Source organism: Aythya ferina (assembly GCF_964211825.1).
Source record: "Aythya ferina genome assembly, contig: HAP1_SCAFFOLD_64, whole genome shotgun sequence".
NCBI classification, from domain to species: Eukaryota; Metazoa; Chordata; class Aves; order Anseriformes; family Anatidae; genus Aythya; species Aythya ferina.
In genome coordinates this window covers 347,111-367,042 of record NW_028181444.1, presented here as the reverse complement: position 1 = coordinate 367,042, position 19,932 = coordinate 347,111, and the positions used below count along the sequence as shown (strand labels likewise).

Sequence of the window (19,932 nt, the reverse complement as noted above, 5' to 3'; positions counted from 1 at the left end):
ATATTTTATCAATGTTTTCCTGTTCACACTTCCACCGGCAGATCCTCCAATATCCTTCCAGTGACTTAAAACACATCCTAACACACTTTTCTTTAAAATTTCACTGCTTGTTTGCCCCCCCAGTTTCCACTTTACACTTTCAGAATACACATGTTACTTACAAAAGCGTATCACAAAACGTATCACTCACAAAACTACGGGCACGCAATATCTTTCAGTAGCGATGTCACAAAACTACTATTACCAGCAATATTGCCAAAATCACAGTAACAATAGTCAGAGTCAAATTCCACATGCGATAAGTCAGAAAACCGAACTGTGTAACACCGTAACGATATCTTTCTTATAACAACGCCACGAACCTACTATTACCACCAGGAAAATAGCCAAAATCACAGTAACAATAACCAGAGTTAAATACCATACTCCATGAGTCAGAAAACCAAAACAGACAACACAATTCCAGATGGACCTTAAAGCGAGCTCCTTCCTTAAGGTCCCCAAACATGTACTTATGGTGCTAACCACAAAGTATATACCAAACACTGCCTCGCAGAAGATCACCTTCTGACTTACAGACAGTTCCAGATGACCGGTCTACCAGAAAACCAAACCAGAATAAAGAATATACTCACTTACAATGATGGGGTCCTTGTCTGCCTCCGCAGTGATCCGGTGAGTCGAGGAGTCCCTCCGGGAAATCCCGGGGGTACCCTAGGGAGTCCTGTTCCCAGCAGGTCCTGCAGTCCGGCAGAGAGGTTGTCCCATCTGGGTCGCCAAATTGATTCAAAGATCGAAGCCGAAATTCCTTTAAGTGGTATATTCTTTATTGCAGCGCTGGATGCACGGGGGATCTCTCCACCTATCGTGCATACCCAAAGCAGAAAGCAGTCTTGAATTTATACAATCAATCTATCAATATTCTACAAGCACCTATACATATGCATTACCTATCCCCGCCTTCCCTCGCTTCTCATGCTAATTAGCCTTTTGGCACCTTGCGCCTGCGCAGAGCCTTCCAAGAATTGTGGGCAGGGGTCTTTGGGACGTGGGCAGGGGTCTTTGGGAGGAAGACCCCGAGTCTTCCTCACAGTGTACTTTTCACCTTTGGTCAGGAATCTGCTGAATTGGCATGTTTCTTAATTGCAAGAGCTGGTTGTTGCCAATTCTCCCGTTTGTTGTATCTTTATAATGAATTCCAATGTCCAGTTTCGAGAGTTCTAGTCATTACATTCGTTTCTCTGTCTGCCTGCCGCTTCCTTATCATGAGTTCCAGTATCTTGTTTCGAGATATACAGTCCTTGTCTGGGGATTGTCCTTGCCTCCCCAATAGCTCCTTAATCACCCTTCACACAATTATCTGAGAATGAAAGCTGCTTTCCAGTAATTCAGAAAGCCAAGTTACGTCTCAGCCTTGAGCATCTCGGGCTTTTGGGCCTGTCTGTAACATTTGGCACCAGCACTAATACTTCTTTTGGCATATGTTTAGCGTTTGGGGCCTGTGTCTGGGATTTGGGCCCTGTCTCGAACCACTGGGGCTTTGTCCTGGGTTTTGGAGCCTGCCTCTAGAGTTCAGGGCCTGTGATTAGGCTTTTGGGGTCTGTGTCTGGGGGCCGGTATCTGGGGGCAAGGGGGGAGCTGCTTGTAGACCCTAGGGGCCAGCATTGAGGGGGTTGGGAGCTGACTCTACACCTTTGGGGCCTGCTTCTGGGGGCGGGGGGGGGTTGAGACCTGCATCTGGGGGAGGGGTGGGAGCTCTTTGTATTCCTTTGGAGCCTGTGTCGGGGGGCGGGGGGGAAGGGGAGGGTTGGTTGGGAGCTGCTTGTACACTGTTGGAGCCTGGGTTGAGGGAGGAGGTTTGGAGCTGCTTCTACACCTTTGGGCCTGGCATCGGGGGTAGGGGGTTGGGTGCTGGTTGTAGGGGCCTGTGTTTGGGGGGGGGGCTTGGGACCTGCGTCTGGGGGAGGGGTGGGAGCTGCTTGTACACCTTTGGGGCCTGCATGTGTGGGGGGTCAGGGCCTGTGTCTAGCGGGCTGGGAACTGCTTGTACAATGTAGGAATCTGTTTCTGCAGGGTGGCTGGGAGCTGTTTGTACAACTTTGGGGCCAGCATCTGGGGGTGGCTGGGAGCTGCCTGTACACTGTAGGGGCCTGTGTTTGTGGGGGCCTTGAAGGCCTCCCTCGGGGCAGGGGGGGGGGAGGGTTGGGAGCTGCTTGTATAGGGTAGGGGGCCTGCCTGGCAGGGGTTGGGAGCTGCTTGTAGAATTTGGGTCGCTGTGTCTGGGGGGGGGGTTGGGGCCTGTGTCTCAGGGGTGTTGGGAACTGGTTGTACACCTTTGGGTCCTGTCTCTGGGGGGGGAGCTACTTGTACCCTTACCATAAGCCGTACTCTAACACATACTTCTACCAGTACCCTTACCCTTACCGTAACCCTTACCTTTACCCTTACTCTTACCCTTACCAAAGCATTACCCTTACCCTTAACGTAAGCCTAAACCTTAACCTTATCCTTACACTTACACTTACCGTAAACCTTACCCTTTCTGCTACACTTACCCTTAGCCTAAATCTAAACCTTATACTTACCCTAACCCTAACACTTACCCTTACCATTACCCATATACTTACTCTTACCCTAACCCTAAATCTTACTCAAACACTTACCCTGACCCTTACATTAACCCTAAACCGTACCCTAAAACTTACACTTACTCTTAACCTTAACCTTACGCTTAACCTTAACCTACTACTTACCCTTTCTTATCCGTCACCATACACCTAAAATTAACCCTAACCATTACCCTAACACTTACCCTTACCCTAACCCAAACCCTAATCCTAACTCTAAACCTTACCCTGACTTGTACACTTATCCTTATCCTTACACTTACCCTAACACTTACCCTTACACTTATCCTTATACATATAACTTACCCTTACCCTAAAACTTAACCTTAACCTAACTCTAACCCTAAACCTTACCTTAACCCTTACTCTGACCCTTACATTAACCCTTACCCTTACCCTAAAACTTACTCTTAACCTTAACCTTACCCTTAACCTTAACCTAATACTTACCCTTCCGTTTCCCTCACCCTAACCCTAAAACTAACCCTAACCATTACCCTAACACCTACCCTTACCCTAACCCTTACTCTAACCCTTACAATGACCCGTACCCTTACACATACACTTACACTTACCCTTACCCTAAACCTTACCCTTACCATAAGCCATATTCTAACAAATTCTACCCGTACCCTTACCCTTACCGTAATCCTTACCCTTTATGTTACCCTAAACCTTACCCTTACCCTAACACTTACCCTTATCGTAAACCTTACCCTTTCTGCTACATTTACCATTAGCCTAAATCTAAACCTTACACTTACCCTTACCTTAACCCAATACTTACCCTTACGTTTCCCTCACCCTAACCCTAAAATTAACCCTAACCATTATTCTAACACTTACCCTTACCCTAACCCTAACCCTTACTCTAACCCTTACCCTGACCCATACCCTTACACTCACCCTTACCCTTACATTACCCTAACTCTTACCCATACCATAACCCATACCCTAACACATATTTGTACCCTTAACCTTACCGTTACCCTTACCCTTACTCTATCCGTTACCCTTACGCTTACCCTTAACATAAACCTTACCATTAATCTTACCCTTACGCTAACCCTTACCCTTACCCTATCCCTTACACTTATCCTTATCCATACCCTTAACCTTACCCCAACCCTTACCCTTAAGCTGAACCTAACCCTAAACCTTACCCCAAACCTTTCCCTGAACCTTACATTAACCCTAACCCTTAACCTAAACCTTACACTTACTCTTAACCTTAACCTTACCCTTAACCTTAAGCTAGTACTTAACCTTACATTTTTCTCACCCTAATCCTAAAATTAACCCTAACCATTACCCTAACACTTAACCGTTACACTTACCCTTATTCTATCCGTTACTCTTACACTTTCCCTTAACATAAACCTTACCCTTTACCTTACCCTTACCATAAGCCATACATCAACACTTATATGTACACTTACGCTTACACTTATCCTAGTAATTACTCGTACAATTACCCTTAACCTAACCATAAACATTAAGGATAAGCTTAAGGGTCACCCTTAAGGTTACCGTTATCCTAACACTTACACTTAAGTTCATGGTAAGGGTTAGAGTAAGGGTAAGTGTTAGGGTAATGGTTAGGCTAATTTTAGGTTTAGGGTGAGGGAAACGTAAGAGTAAGTATTAGGTTACAGCTAAGGTTAAGGTTAAGAGTAAGTGTAAGGTTTAGTGTAAGGATTAGGGTTAATGTAAGGGTCAAGGTAAGGGTTGGGGTAAAGGTTTAGGTAAAGGGTAAAAATATGTATATTGTAAGGGTGAGGGGTTAGGGTAATGGTTAGATTTTAGTTAGATTTAGGTAAGGGTGAGGGTTCGGGTAAGGTTTAGAATTAGGCAAAGGGTAAGTGTAGCAGAAAGGGTAAGGTTTAGGATAAGGGTAAGTGTTAGGATAAGGGTAAGGTTTAGGGTTAGCTTAATAGTAAGGTTAAGGGTAATTGTACGAGTAATTGCTAGGGTAAGTGCAAGCGTAAGTGTACATGTAAGTGTTGTTGTATGGCTTATGGTAAGGGTAAGGTCAAGGGTAAGGTTTATGTTAAGGGTAAGCGTAAGGGTAACGGATAGAGTAAGGGTAAGGGTAAGGTTAAGGGTAACGGTAAGGTTAAGGGTATAAATATGTGTTAGGGTATGGGTTATGGTATGGGTAAGAATTAGGGTAAGTATAAGGGTAAGGGTAAGTGTAAGGGTACAGGTCAGGGTAAGGGTTAGAGTAAGGGTTAGGGTTAGGGTAAGGTTAAGTGTTAGGGTAATGGTTAGGGTTAGTTTTAGGGTTAAAGTCAGGAAAATGTATGCGTAAGTATTAGGTGAATGTTAAGGGTAAGGTTAAGGTTAAGAGTAAGGGTAAGGTTTAGGGTAAGGGTTAGGGTTAATGTAAGGGTCAGGGTAAGGGTTGGGGTAAGGTTTAGGGTAAGGGTTAGGTTCAGGATAAGTGTTAGGGTAAGGGTAAGGTTAATGGTAACCATAAGTGTAAAGGTAAGGGTTAGGGTAAGGGTAAGAATAAGGGTATGGGTAACGGTAAGGGCGAGGGTTAGGCTAAGGGTAAGTGTAAGGTTTAGATTTAGGCTAAGGGTAAGTGTAGCAGAAAGGGTAAGGTTTACGGTAAGGGTAAGTGTTAGGATAAGGGTAAGGTTTAGGGTTAGGGTAAGGGTAAGGGTAATGGTAAGGGTAACGGTAAGGGTAAGGGTAAGGGTAAGGGTAACGGTAACGGTAAGGGTAAGGGTAACGGTAACGGTAAGGGTAAGGGTTACGGTAAGGGTACGGTTACGGGTAGAAGTATGTGTTAGAGTATGGGTTATGGTAAGGGTAAGGGTTAGAGTAAGGGTTAGGGTGAGGGTAATGGTTAGGGTTAATTTTAGGGTTAGGGTGAGGGAAAAGTAAGGGTAAGTATTAGGTTAAGGTTAAGGGTAAGGTTAAGGTTAAGTTTTAGGGTTAGGGTTAATGTAAGGGTCAGGGTAAGGGTTCAGGTAAGGTTTAGGGTTAGGGTTAGGTTAAGGTTAAGTGTTAGGGTAAGGGTAAGGTAAATGGTAACCGTAAGTGTAAGGGTAAGGGTTAGGGTAAAGGGAAGAGTCAGGGGAAGGGGAAGGGGAAGTCTAAGGGTCCGGGTCCGGGTAAAAGTTAGAGTAAGGGTTAGGGTTAGGTAAGGATAAGTGTTCAGGTAATGGTTACGGTTAATTTTAGGGTTATGGTGAGGGAAACGTAAGGGTATGTATTAGTTTAAGGGTAAGGTTAAAGGTAAGATTAAGTGTAAGGTTTAGGTTAAGGGTTAGGATTAGAGTTAGGGTTAGGGTAAGGGTTAGGGTTAATGTAAGGGTCAGGGTAAGGGTTGGGGTAAGGTTTAGGTCAAGGGTAAAAGTAAGTATAATGCTAAGGGTAAGGGTGAGGGTTAGGGTAAGGTTTAGAATTAGGCAAAGGGTAAGTGTAGCAAAAAGGGTAAGGTTTAGGATAAGGGTAAGGTTTAGGGTTAACTTAATAGTAAGGTTAAGGGTAATTGTACGAGTAATTGCTAGGGTAAGTGCAAGCGTAAGTGTACATGTAACTGTTGTTGTATGGCTTATGATAAGGGTGTGAGGAATGTTTTAACAATTCGTGTCCATAAAGAACAATTCTGTTTGAATCCTGTCTGCCTCTGGGCCCTGCACTGGCAATTTAATTCTTGAACCTCAGCTGCAGTGTGTCCCAGTCTCCCCCTCATTCTAGTCAATTTATCACTCCTTAAATTTATGAACCTGTTTGCTTTTGTTATTCCGGACTTCTATTTCTAACACTGCTATAGATGTGTCTGTGAATGGCTGGGGAAGAATGTTTTAATTACTCGTGAAGCTGTTTGTGTTTGATGTCTGGGAGTTTCAGAACAACTGATAACAACTAGTGACTGTTATGGGATACTATGCGGATCTTTGGTATCTGGTTAGGGGGGCCGAGAGATTAAGAGGAAGGAAAAAGAAGCTGAAGGACGGCTGGGAGACAAGTCTTGAAGAGAATGTTCTATAAACTTGGTATGGTGCCAAGTAAGTACAAAGGGGGAGAGGAAGACTACGAGCCTTCAGCATGAAAGACCCCTAGAGACCCCCAGAAGAGACCCCAGAGGAGACTGCGCATGCTCCAGTAGGAGGGACTGCACCCCGGAAGCTAATTTTAATAATCTATTTTTTTTAGAAGTAGTAATGAATATGTATTAGTCTAGGAGCATAAAAATCAGCTGCTTGATGTAACTGGTGTGCGTCCTGGTGGAGCGGAGACTCCCGGTGCACCCAGCGCTGTTTGCTTACCTCCATTCCTTTATATTCTTTCAATAAATCCTATTTTTTTATTTAATCCTAATTTGAATCCTGAGCCATTTATAACAAGGGTTAGGTTAACTTTAAGGTTTATGTTAAGTGTAAGTGTAAGGGTAACGGAGACAGTAAAGGTAAGGGTAAGGGGAATGGTAAAGTTAAGGCTACAAGTACGTGTTAGGATATGGGTTATGGTAAGGGTAAGGGTTAGGGTAAGGGTAAGGGTTAGGGTAATGGTTAGGGTTAATTTTAGGGTTAGGGTGAGGGAAACATAAGGGTAAGTGTTAGGGTAATAGTTAAGGGTAAGGTTAAGGTTAAGAGTAAGTGTAAGTTTTAGGGTAAGGGTTAGGGTTAATGTAAGGGTCAGGGTAAGGGCTGGGGTAAGGTTTAGGGTTAGGGTTAGGTTAAGGGTAAGGATTAGGGTAAGGGTAAGGGTATGGATAAGGATAAGTGTAAGTGTTAGGGTAAGGGTAATGTTAAAGGTAACAGTAAGTGTAAGGAGAAGGGTTAGGGTAAGGGTAAGAGTAAGGGTATTGGCAACAGTAAGGGTGAGGGTTACAGTAAGGGTAAGTGTAAGGTTTAGATTTAGGCTAAGGGTAAGTGTAGCAGAAAGGGTAAGGTTTACTGTAAGGTTTAAGGTTTCGGCTTAGGTTAAGGGTAAGGGTAAGGGTAAGGGTAATTGTACGAGTAATTGCTAGGGTAAGTGTAAGCGTAAGTGTACATGTAAGTGTTGTTGTAGGGCTTATGGTAAGGGTAAGGTCAAGGGTAAGGTTTATGTTAAGGGTAAGCGTAAGGGTAACAGATAGAGTAAGGGTAAGGGTAAGGTTAAGGGTACAAATATGTGTTAGGGTATGGGTTATGGTATGGGTAAGAATTAGGGTAAGTATAAGGGTAAAGGTAAGTGTAAGGGTACAGGTCAGGGTAAGGGTTAGAGTAAGGGTTAGGGTTAGGGTTAGGGTTAGGGTTAGGGTAAGTGTAAGGGTTAGGGTTAGTTTTAGGGTTAAAGTCAGGAAAATGTATGCGTAAGTATTAAGTTAATGTTAAGGGTAAGGTTAAGGTTAAAAGTAAGTGTAAGGTTTAGGGTAGAGGTTAGGGTTAATGTAAGGGTCAGGATAAGGGTTGGGGTAAGGTTTAGGGTAAGGGTTAGGTTCAGGATAAGTGTTAGGGTAAGTGTAAGGTTAATGGTAACCGTAGGGTTACGGTAAGGGTAAGAATAAGGGTATGGGTAATGGTAAGGGCGAGGGTTAGGCTAAGGGTAAGTGTAAGGTTTAGATTTAGGCTAAGGGTAAGTGTAGCAGAAAGGGTAAGGTTTACGGTAAGGGTAAGTGTTAGGATAAGGGTAAGGTTTAGGGTTAGGTTAAGGGTAAGGGATAGGGTAAGGGTAAGGGTTACGGTAACGGTAAGGGTAAGGGTTACGGTAAGGGTACGGGTACGGGTAGAAGTATGTGTTAGAGTATGGGTTATGGTAAGGGTAAGGGTTAGGGTAAGGGTAAGTGTTGGGGTAATGGTTAGGGTTAATTTTAGGGTTAGGGTGAGGGAAAAGTAAGGGTAAGTATTAGGTTAAGGTTAAGGGTAAGGTTAAGGTTAAGTTTTAGGGTTAGGGTTAATGTAAGGGTCAGGGTAAGGGTTCAGGTAAGGTTTAGGGTTAGGGTTAGGTTAAGGTTAAGTGTTAGGGTAAGCGGAAGTTGTATGGATAAGGATTAGTGTAAGGGATAGGGTAAGGGTAAGTGTTCGGGTAAGGGTAAGGTTAATGGTAACCGTAAGTGTAAGGGTAAGGGTTAGGGTAAGGGGAAGAGTAAGGGTAAGGGTAGGGGAAGTCTAAGGTTATGGGTCAGGGTTAAAAGTTAGAGTAAGGGTTAGGGTTAGGGTTAGGTAAGGATAAGTGTTAGGGTAATGGTTACGGTTAATTTTAGGGTTATGTTGAGGGAACATAGCAACAGTGCGCGCAGTCGCAGAATATACCAGGATGTGCTGAGTAATCCCAGAATTAGCAAGGTATAAAAAGGGACCCTGGCAGGGGTGAGGTGCGTGCCGTTGGCGGAGCTGAGACTCCCCGGCTGCCCAGTGCTGTTTTGCTTGATGTTTGCTTACTCAATAAATTCCTTTCTATGATTAATACAATGCTCTCTGAAAATTAATTAAGGGGGCAACTTATAACACTTTGGACGCTCAAAACCCAAACCCAAAAACTTTGGACGCTCAAAACCCTATCCCGAAAACAGGACGCTCAAAGCCCTAACCCAAAAACATTAGGATGCTCCAAGCCCTAACCCAAAAACATTCGGATGCTCAAAACCCAAACCCAAAACATTAAGATGCTCCAAACCCTATCCGGAAAACATTAGGAAGCTCAAAGACCTATCCCAAATACTTAGGACGCTCAAAACCCTATCCTGGAAACACTGAGATGCTCAGAACCCTATCCTGAAAATTTAGGACGCTCCAAACCCTAACCCAAAAACATTAGGACGCTCAAAGCCCCAACCCAAAACATTAGGACGCTCCAAACCCTATCCTGGAAACATTAAGATGCTCAAAACCCTATCCTGAAAATTGAGGATGCTCATTACCCAGACCCAAAATATTAAGATGCTCAAAACCCTAACCCAACTACTTAGGATGCTTGAAAGCCGATCCCAAAAAATTAGGGCACACAAAAGCCTAACCCCCAAAATTAAGATGCTCAAAATCCAAACCCCCAAAATTAGGATACTCAAAACCCTGGACCTGGAGAACCTAACCTGAAAAAAAAAAAAAAAAAAAGATCTTAAAACCCTAACCGTAAATAACTGACCAAAAATAAAACCTTAAGACTCTAACCCTAAAAAACATATCAACACTACAACCCAAAAAACTCTAATACCCTAACACGCTAACCCTGAAACCCTTAAAACCCTAACCCCCAAATCCTTAAAACCCTAACCGTTAAAACTCCAACCCTAAAAACCTTAAAATCCTAAACATAAACCCTGAAACCCCTTACCCTGAAACCCAACCCTAGTGCCCAATCCCTGAAACCTTAAAACCCTGAATCAATCTGTAGCAAATAGCATAGGCTGAGTCGAGGATCTCAGTACAGTAGCATTATTATTCGAGATTACAATGGCGGGTGTCCCACAAGCAGGAGGGTGCCTACTAATTCCATACACAGTTTATACACTTTTTTTTTCTGCCGAGGACCGGGACCCTCCCGACCCTCCCCTGTTTCCCCTTTAACTGTGCTATTCAAGGTTCATAATCTAGCTGGTGCTTCACAGAAAATACACAGCTGCTGGCCTGTTACAAGTCACATTTCTTTTGAGGTTTTTACTCTTTGAGGTGGTAATGTTTCTTACGCCGTGATTTCCACCTAATTGCTGTAAGGATTCTGGTTGTCTGCGTTTTACAAGCTTGTCTGTTATAATAAATAAAAGTCCCAAATAGGATTACAATCAAAGTTTACAATTCACTGAATGAATAGAGGTAAGCAAACAGTGCTGGGTACGCCGGGAGTCTCTGCTCCACCAAGACGCGCACCAGTTATACACCAGTTACCTCCCTTAAGGGATATAGAGAAGCCCTCTCAGATACGTCCGTCCTGCTTCTGCATGCGGCCGGAGGTCGGTCTAATTCTGGTGCTGTTGGTGGTGGAAGCTGGGGCAACGGTGGTACTGGTGGTGATACCACAGCCACCAGAGGGGGAGCTGCCGGGAGTGGATTGTTAGGATATGGAGGTGGTAGCTTATCCAACGGCTCACGTTTATCTTCTTTTTCTTTTTCATGTTCTTCTTGTTCTTCAAATTTCTTACCTGCTTTTAGTGTAAATATTGAGGCTGGAAAAGGACGTGAAGTCCTCCTGATCCATAATCCTGCATAATCACTTTCTTCCTGGCTAAAAGCTTCCTTTGAATTAACATGGATATTTAAGGCCTGGCAAATCCAGTCTTCGAAGGATCCAAAAACAGGCCAAAAGACATGTAGTCTTAAAGGCTCCTTTGGCCATTCTGTCACACAATACTGGACCATTTTTAATTTACTTTTTCCTTTTCTGGGGTCCCTATCATTCCAATTTCGAATCGTTATTCCTAATGGACTTTCTGGTGGTATGACTGGTAATTTGCTCCCTTTCTTCTGGTCTCTGGTCTTTGATTTTGTCTGACCCATCTAGGAATTTTACTCTGGCAATTCCCACAGCCCTTGGTTACCTTAGTAAGAGTGTCTTGCAGGGGGTCGAGGACCTATCACACACCCACAAATCCTATAGGAATCCCTTCGGTCCTTCACCGGCCAAGTCCCTCGCGGGAGATTGGAACCGCGGTTAGAAGACTTCCACAATCGCTTCGGAACTAAGTTCCATCTCAGTCACACTCTTACACACACAGGCAACCGAACCCCACCCAACCGAACGGTATACGCTTTAAATGCTTACGACTCCGTCATCTTCGTTCGGATCTTCACACACACAGTTACGGGCAAAATATAGTGCTGCAGCTGGCAAGGGAGCTGAAAAAAAGAATCAGAAACTTTGCTTACCTTTATTCAGGTTCAAGATGCCATTAGTTCCGACCTGACTCAAACAGCAGCCACCAAATGGTGGGGGTGCCTCTCCTAGATCAAACCAGAAATCAGGAACCAAAGCCCTCCCGGACGAGCGCCCGCTTGTAATAAATGACTGGGTCCCAAATAGGATTGCAATTGAAATTTACAATTTATTAATTGAATAGAGGTAAGCAAGCAGCGCTGGGTGCGCCAGGAGTCTCTGCTCCACCAAGACGCACACAAGTTACATCAGGCGGCTGGTTTTTATGCTGCTAGGCTAATACATATTCATTACTACTTCTACAAAAGGCAGGGTTATTCTAATTAGTTCCCAGAATCCAAACCCTCCCACTGGTGCAGGCGTTATCAGTCTCCGGTGGTCCCTCTGGGGGCCGCTCGTACTGAAGGCTCGTAGTCTTCCTCCCAGGCTTTTCTCTTGTCCATCTCCTTTGTCCATCTTGGCTGGATGGCAGACACTTGCATAGTGTCCCATGCAACAGTTGTAATAGTTAGCAGTTATTCTGAAACCCCTTTGTTCTCTTATCCCCTATTGACCCGAATTGCTGGACCATTCCTTTGCAAGATTCAAGAACTATATATATTAACCACTCTGGTTTTCTTAGACTTTTCATCATATCATGCGGCCCTAGCATTGTTCCATATTGACACGAATCAGATGAACTCATTTCACACTGTTAAGCTGTCTTATCACTGCAAGCATATCTCAATACCACCTTCCTTCCCTCTACAGGATGTAACTGCGCAAAAACAACATTTTTATTCCCACAACCTTGATCCCCTTACCCTGAAATCCTTATTCCCCTTAAACCTAACAACTCTAACCACAACCCTAACCCTTATTATCAACCCCCTAACGCTAATGACACTGACCTTAATCCAAACCCCAAACTGCCCCTAACCCCAGACAACCAACAACGAAACACACACACACAAAGATGGAAACTACAAAAAAGGCAAAACCCACGATACAGGCCCCAAATCACAAATACGCAACCAAAATGCTACAGAAAAGCCCCAGATGCAGGCCCCAAATGCTACTGCTAGGCCTCAAAAGCTCAAGATGCATCCCAAAGCAAAAATGCAGGCCCCAAACGTTACAGAAAAGCCCCCAAACCCAGGCTGCACAAGTCTACAAGCAGGCCCCAAACTGCCAACAGAAGCAGGCACCAACCACACCCAGATGCAGACCCCAACTGCCCACAAGCAGCTCCTACCCCACCACCCCCTCCCAAGAACTGGACTCCACCCAGACACTGGCCCAAGACCCGGACCCGCCCCCCGCCAACCCCCCTACCCTCCCCCCCGACACACGTGTACAAGCAGCTCACAACCCGCCCCTTCAGAGACCGGTCCCACTCCCCCCACCCCCCCCAAGACACGGGATGCGGAGGTGTACAACCAACTCCCAACTCCCTCCCCCTCAAAGGGAGGCCCCAAAGACCCCCAAATGGAGGCTCCTAGAGTGAACAAACAGCTCCCAACTTCCCCAGGCACAGGCCCCCCCCCCCCCCCCCCCCCCAAACACAGGCCACAGAGGTGTATAAACAGCCCAGACCCCCCTCCAAGACCATGGCCCCTATAGTGTACAAGCAGCTCCCAACCACCCACAGATGCAGGCCCCAACCCTTCTCAAAAGGGAGGCACCTAGAATGCATGAGCAACTCCCAACCAGCCTAAACATAGGTCCAAAAGTGCACAAGCAGCTCCCAACCCCCCTCAAATACAGACCCCAAAAGTGTACAAGTAGCTCCCCCCCTGAGACAGGACCCAAAGGTGTACAACCAGTTCCCAACACCCCTGAGACACAGGCCACAACCGCCCCCCCAGACACAGCGACCCAAATTCTACAAGCAGCTCCCAACCCCTGCCAGGCAGGCCCCCTACCCTATACAAGCAGCTCCCAACCCTCCCCCCTGCCCCGAGGGAGGCCCCCAAGGCCCCCACAAACACAGGCCCCTACAGTGTACAGGCAGCTCCCAGCCACCCCCAGATGCTGGCCCCAAAGTTGTACAAACAGCTCCCAGCCACCCTGCAGAAACAGATTCCTACATTGTACAAGCAGTTCCCGGCCCGCTAGACACAGGCCCTGACCCCCCACACATGCAGGCCCCAAAGGTGTACAAGCAGCTCCCACCCCTCCCCCAGACGCAGGTCCCAAGCCCCCCCCCCCAAACACAGGCCCCTACAACCAGCACCCAAACCCTACCCCCGATGCCAGGCCCAAAGGTGTAGAAGCAGCTCCAAACCTCCTCCCTCAACCTGATTCAAAGATCAACCGAAATTCCTTTAAGTGGTATATTCTTTACTGCAGCGCTGGATGCACGGGGCATCTCTCCACCTATCGTGCATACCCAAAGCAGAAAGCAGTCTTGAATTTATACAATCAATCTATCAATATTCTACAAGCACCTATACATATGCATTACCTATCCCCGCCTTCCCTCGCTTCTCATGCTAATTAGCCTTTTGGCACCTTGCGCCTGCGCAGAGCCTTCCAAGAATTGTGGGCAGGGGTCTTTGGGACGTGGGCAGGGGTCTTTGGGAGGAAGACCCCGAGTCTGCCTCACAGTGTACTTTTCACCTTTGGTCAGGAATCTGCTGAATTGGCATGTTTCTTAATTGCGAGAGCTGGTTGTTGCCAATTCTCCCGTTTTTTGTATCTTTATAATGAATTCCAATGTCCAGTTTCGAGAGTTATAGTCCTTACGTTTGTTTCTCTGTCCCTCTGCCGCTTCCTTATCATGAGTTTCAGTGTCTTGTTTCGAGATATACGGTCCATGTCTGGGGATTGTCCTTGCCTCCCCAATACCTCCCCAATACCTCCTTAATCAATCCCCCCTTTTCTTTTCCCATGCAAATTCTTTTGCATCAGATACTTCCATTACTTACAGTAACACAACAAAGCAGGCATCTAAACAACATGCACACAAATATTCCTAACACTACTAATACGATTAGAGCAATGAATACTTGTTTCAACCATTGGAAATTGGGCAACCAGGAGGTTAACTTAGTCCATAGTTCACTAAAACTCCATGAAAGATCATCTTTACTGATCTCATGTAGGATCCTTGTCTGCTTCCATATTTCTTCCAGGTCGGTAGAGATCCTTCCACTCTGATCTACATACATACAACAACTTGTGTTTATTACTGTACAGACTCCCCCTTGAGTGGCCAGTAACAAGTCTAGGGCCATCCGATTTTGGAATACTACCTGTGATAAACTAGATATCTCTTCTTGTTGAGCCTTTATAGCATCCAGAATTTTGTTTTCTAACTTCTCTATAATTGCAGAAATATTAACTATTGCCTTTTCCAATTCACTCACTCCTAACCATGGGATAAACCATCGCACAAAACTATGAAAAGGGGTGTGTCTCTCTACCAATGGATTGTTAATTTTTCATCTGATTCTCCGGATATGATTTCTCAAGTAACCTCGAGGCACTACATCATGTACTGTCATATTGGGGACTACCGCTCCAAGAGTGCAAGTTCCCTTCCAATTCTCAGGCAAGACCTTACGGGCTGTATCATTGCATAGCCAATACCACCCTTTTCCTTCTGGAACCGTCCAGCTGGTTGAATTTGTCCAGCCGCTAGTCGTACTAATATCAATTGTTCAATTACAAGATGTCTGATTTCCCACATAAGTAGTATCCGTATTTATACAATGCTGTTTTCCTATACCCTTAGGCGGGTTACACCTTTGTACACATACATAATAGGATTCTAACGGCATGAAGCTACTCACTTCTAGTTCCAAAACTGCTTAATATTTTCGACCCCAAGATGTGTTTTCCCACAAATTAGTCCAAGATAAGTTTGCAGGCAACGGAATCCCGATTAACGATACACCCTTATTCCCATGCTGTGGCAGATGGGTCCATACCCAACAGTTCGTCTTATTAGTTACTTGAGAAATTGTTTGTATTAAGGTCAGGTGTAAGTTCTCATCCCAAGTTGCCCACCCCGAATCCAAGAACCGCACCCCTGCAATCATTAGGATCTGGAAAACCGTAATTTTGTTGGTCCAATTGGAGTGGTGGTCCATATCCTCGCCGGGGCCTTCTTCACCCTTGAATTGTGGATCCAAGCTGCTTGCTTCTTAACTTAATGGCGGTGTGTGTTGTCAGTAATACTTGGTATGCTCCCATCCACTTTCCTTCCATTTTTCCTGCACGGGTTGTCCTGAAAAAGTCTTTATATATATATAATCCCCGAGCTTAAAGGGGTGGATTGGTTGATCCAACCCTCTAGCCCTGGTCCCTAAAACAAATGTATGTACTTTATTTAATTGTTTCTGAAGTTCAGTTATATAAGCATATAAATGTTCTGATCCTAACTGCGTTAGGTCCTCTCCACTAAATAGAAATTGCTATGGCCTTCCATATAAGATTTTGAAGGGACTCGAATTCCCTTTTATTCTAGGTTTAACTCTAATTCCAAGTAATGCTAAAGGGAGGGATTGAGGCCATGACAAATTAGCTTCTTATCCAATTTTAGCTATTTATTGTTTAATTAAATGGTTCATTTTTTCTACCTGTCCACTTGCCTGTGGTCTATAAGGAGTATGCAGTTGCCAATCTATCTTTAGAATCTTACTTATCTGGTCTACCACTTGTGCACAAAAATGTGAAAACTCTATCAGAAGACATTGCTACTAGAATCCCAAAGCATGGTATTATTTCATTTAACAAGACTTTAACCACTTCTCTTGCTTTGTTTGTTCGACAGGGAAAGGCTTCAGGCCTTCCTGAAAACGTGTCAGTCAGAACCAGTAAATAATGATACCCCCCTTTTCTAGGGAGTTCTGAAAAATCAATTTGCCACTGTTGCCCCGAATAATTTCCTTTACCGATTATTCCAAATTTTATTCTATTCTTGGTATTGGGGTTATTGTGTAAGCAAATGCTACATTGTTGAGTTACTTGTTTTATCATATCGTCCCACTAATGTCTGACTCAGGCTCTTATGCAGTGTGCCAGCTCCCCAATGCGTTTTATTGTGTTCTGTAAGAACTATGGGCCATGTCAAACTAGAGGGTATTACTATGTGGTTATCTTTTAAATATACTCATCCATCTGGTTTCATTTTACCTTTCAAATCTTCAATTAATTTTAAGTCTTCTTTTGTATAATTTGGATATAGTTTGGATTTTACCGTCTGGTATCAAAGACAATGCCTTCACCTCAGTTATTTCAGCTGCCTGCTTAGCCTCTGCCAATCGATTTTCCAATTTCAAAATCGCTGTTCCCCTTTTGGTGTCCCTGACAATGCATGATAGCTACCTTTTCTGGTTGTTTTACAGCCTCTAACAATTTTAAAATTTCTTCAGCATACTTTGTGTTTTCACTGAGCGGTCAGCAATCCATGTTCTTTCCAAATTGCTCCATGAGCATGTACCACGCCGAATGTATATTTAGAATCTGTCCAAATATTTACCATTTTTCCCGCTGCCAGTTCCAATGCTCTCGTGAGAACAACTATCTCCGTCTTTTGAGCTGATGTTCCAGGGGGTAAAGGCTTAGACTCGATTACCTGCTGAGTAGTTGTTATAGCATATCCAGCTTTACGTTGTCCTTGTGTAACAAAACTGCTCCCATCCGTGAACCAAGTTTCTTCCGCATCTTCCATGGGCTCCTCCTTAAGGTCTGGTCGGCTGCAATACACAGTCTCTATAGTTTCTAAACAATCGTGAATCACAGGTTGTGCCGGAGCATCACTAAGAAAAGAGGCTAGATTCACAATATTAGTTATCACAATTTCCACGTCGTCCTGTTCTACCAATATTGCTTGATATTTCAAAATCATCAATTCTTGTTTAAGTTGTTTAAAGACTTTTTGTGCTTCTCCAGTCCAGACTAACTTTGACTGGTTAATCTTTATCAATTCACATAGAGGCTTTACCAACAGTCCATAATTATAAATCCAAAGGCGACACCAACCTGTCATTCCTAAAAAGGTTTGTAGCTCCTTTACCATTTGAGGTTCTGGAGTCTGGCAAATGACTTCCTTATGTTCAGTTCCTAGTTCTCGTTGTCCTTCTGAAATTTCAAATCCCAGATAGGTCACACTTTGTTGAGCCAGCTGGACTTTCTGTCAAGAGACTTGATATCCATTTAAACCCAGAAAATTAAGACGACTTATAGTCCATTGAATCCAACTCCCTTTAGTCTCGGTAGCTATTAAGAGATCATCTACATATTGTAACAAAGCACCTTCAGTGTCCGGAGGCATCCATGTTTCGAGTTTCCTTGCTAATTGGTTTCCAAAAATAGTGGGGCTATTCTTGAATCCTTGAGGTAGTAATGTCCACGTAAGCTGCGTCTTTCTGCCTGAATCGGGATTTTCCCATTCAAAGGCGAATAGGTTTTGGCTTTCTGTGGCTAAGCCTAGGCAGAAGAAGGCGTCTTTTAAATCCAGTACGGTAAACCAGACTTGACTATTCTTTAATTTAGTCAGCAAAGTATAAGGGTTTGCCACTACTGGATGTATATCCTCAGTGATTTTATTTATGGCTCTCAAATCCTGAACTAGCCTATAGCTTTTTCATCTGCCTTTTTAATTGGCAATATGGGTGTATTGTATTCTGATTCGCATTCAATCAATAATCCATACTGTAAAAATTTATTAATTATCTCTTTAATTCCTTTCCTATCTTCTATCCTCAAAGGATATTACTTAACCTTAACGGGTTTCTCTCCTGGCTTTAATTTAATAATTATTAAGGTCACATTTTTAGCTCTTTCAGGGGTTTCAGTAGCCTAAACTCCTGGACATACTTGATCTGTGATCTCTAAAGGTATTTCACTTTTAGGGTCAGTTTGTATTAGTGCCAAGCTTAACACATTTATTAGTTGTTTTTCTCCTATTCTTAATTCCATTTTCCCTTTTTCAAAGACAATTTCTGCTCCTACTTGCTCTAATAAATCTCTACCTAAGAGTACCCATGAGGAGTTAGGCATAGATAAAAATCTGTGTATGCCCCATTGTTTCCCTAACTTGTACTTCAAAGGATCACAAAAATAAGCCTTTTCGGTTACACCTTGTCCTGGTTTCAGTTAGAACAGAGTTAATTTTCTTCCTAGTAGCTGGGAGAATGCTATGTTTTGGCTTAGGATGAGAAGAGTGCTGATAACACCCTGATGTTTCAATTGTTGCAGATCAGTGCTTATACCAAGCCAAGGACATCTCAGCTTCTTGCTCTGTCCTGCCATAAGGCAGGCTGGGGGTGCAGCAAGAGCTGGGAGGGGACAGACCCAGGACAGGTGACCCAAACTAGCCAAAGGGGTATTCCATAGCATCTGACGTCAGGCTAAACAATACATAGGGGTGGCTAGCCAGGGGGAGGGGGCCGGACTGCTCGGGGTTAGGCTGGGCATCGGTCAGCGGGTGGTGAGCAATTGCATTGTGCATCACTTGTTTGTACACATTATTAGTAGTGGTACTATTATCATCATTGTATTATTATTATTATTATTATTATTATTATTATTATTATTATTATTATTATTTTGTCTTATTAAACTGTCTTTATCTCAACTCACGGGCTTCACTTTCCATTTCTCTCCCCCATCCCAGAGAGGGAGGGGGAGGGTGAGCGAACGGCTGCGTGGTGTTTAGCTGCTGGCCGGGTTAAACCACGACACACCTTTTACCCTAACATAATAATTCTGTGAAGGCATTAATGCTTGATTTAGAACTGAATACGTTGCCCCATATCAATAAGTAATTTCACTTCCATTCCTCCCCTAGCTTCATTATAACCAGTGGAGGATCCGCTAGGGTAGATTCCCCAGGTCCCCATTATTCCTGTTGAAATCAGGGGTCAATTACCCTAGGAAAAGGCTAGTCAATTTGTCCTCCGAAGCCAGATCCAAACCGTTTTGATTGATTGATTTATTTATTTATTTTCATTACATTTCAGAGTTGGTCTAAAAATTCCATAGGGCTTTCTTTTAGACCTTGTTGGAAGCATATTCTCAATTCCCAATTCATCCAGGTTTTAGTATTTACTTAACCGTTCATAATTTTCAGGATGATTCGGGTCTTAGTGGGGGTCGGTCAGGGGAATGCAATTGTCCACAGTTCCCTGAGCGGTCCCATCGGCAATCTGAGCTCGCACATGAACTCAGGTTGTTTTAAGAGTTAACTGGTTTTCTGTTTCTGTGACAACTCTCTCGGACCCATCATGGTCCCTTTGCCCTAAAGGGCTAACACCCCTGATATTAAGATCTCTGCCTCAGGCAGAGGCAGAACTATTAACATTCCTACATCCTCTTTCCCTGCTCATTCAACTTCAAACACCTTTAACACTTTCAACAACCCTTTTAACACTTCCTTTATCTTTCTCCAGCCTGTACTTCTCTAATGCCATCGTCAAAGGCTCAGTCAGGGGCCAACTTAATTCCCTACCTTTTCCCACCAAGATGCTGAAACATCAGTATACAACATTTCATCCTGTTCTGCTTC

General features: G+C 44.1%; 1 long non-coding RNA gene across 9 annotated transcripts in view; it reads right to left on the bottom strand.

The window, feature by feature from the left end:
• LOC311428387 overlaps positions 1 to 19,932 on the bottom strand; it is a 432,091-nt gene that overhangs the window by 99,988 nt on the left and 312,171 nt on the right. The window contains exon 9 of one of the 9 annotated variants that reach the window (XR_014687681.1): positions 11,384 to 11,398. The exons of 4 other annotated variants lie outside the window; for them this stretch is intronic. This is a non-coding gene — a long non-coding RNA (uncharacterized lncRNA). Of the gene's footprint in view, positions 1 to 11,383; positions 11,399 to 11,809; positions 11,911 to 15,633; positions 15,659 to 19,932 lie in introns of those variants that run through there. 4 more of the 9 variants (XR_014687682.1, XR_014687683.1, XR_014687684.1 and 1 more) reach the window with 4 other exon arrangements.